This window comes from Penaeus monodon, chromosome 15, assembly GCF_015228065.2.
Source record: "Penaeus monodon isolate SGIC_2016 chromosome 15, NSTDA_Pmon_1, whole genome shotgun sequence".
In the NCBI taxonomy this organism is placed as follows: Eukaryota; Metazoa; Arthropoda; class Malacostraca; order Decapoda; family Penaeidae; genus Penaeus; species Penaeus monodon.
The window spans coordinates 10,783,917-10,784,265 of record NC_051400.1 but is presented as its reverse complement, the minus strand read 5'-3'; the positions used below and the strand labels follow the sequence as shown (position 1 = coordinate 10,784,265).

The following is a 349-nucleotide window of genomic DNA, read 5'->3' as shown; positions in this document are numbered from 1 at the left end:
ATCCGTCATTTTCATTCTGCTCCGTGGCCTCCCAGGCTGGGAACCCGTCCTACTGCTCTTGTATTCTCATAAAGTGTTCAAATCATGCAATCACACAATGTCAACATTATCGACAGACAATTGTTGCTGAGAAAAAATATAACCAAAATGCTTCAAGTCATTTTAAATTCAGATAATCTAAGAGACAGATAAAATGACGATAAAAAAATTATATTACAGCAAAATAAAACACTGTTATAATTTTCTGCATCACTGTTTCCATTTACGTTCATATTTCAATATATTTCAAGCCAACATGTTTTTTTTTTTCTCATAAAAAAGGTTCAAAATACCTCAAGGAGAATTACTT

At 32.1% G+C, this 349-nt stretch overlaps 1 protein-coding gene across 1 annotated transcript in view; it reads right to left on the bottom strand.

Moving 5' to 3' along the window:
- LOC119581741 (acidic leucine-rich nuclear phosphoprotein 32 family member A-like) overlaps positions 1–349 on the bottom strand; it is a gene marked incomplete in the record, with an annotated part of 13,054 nt that overhangs the window by 5,929 nt on the left and 6,776 nt on the right.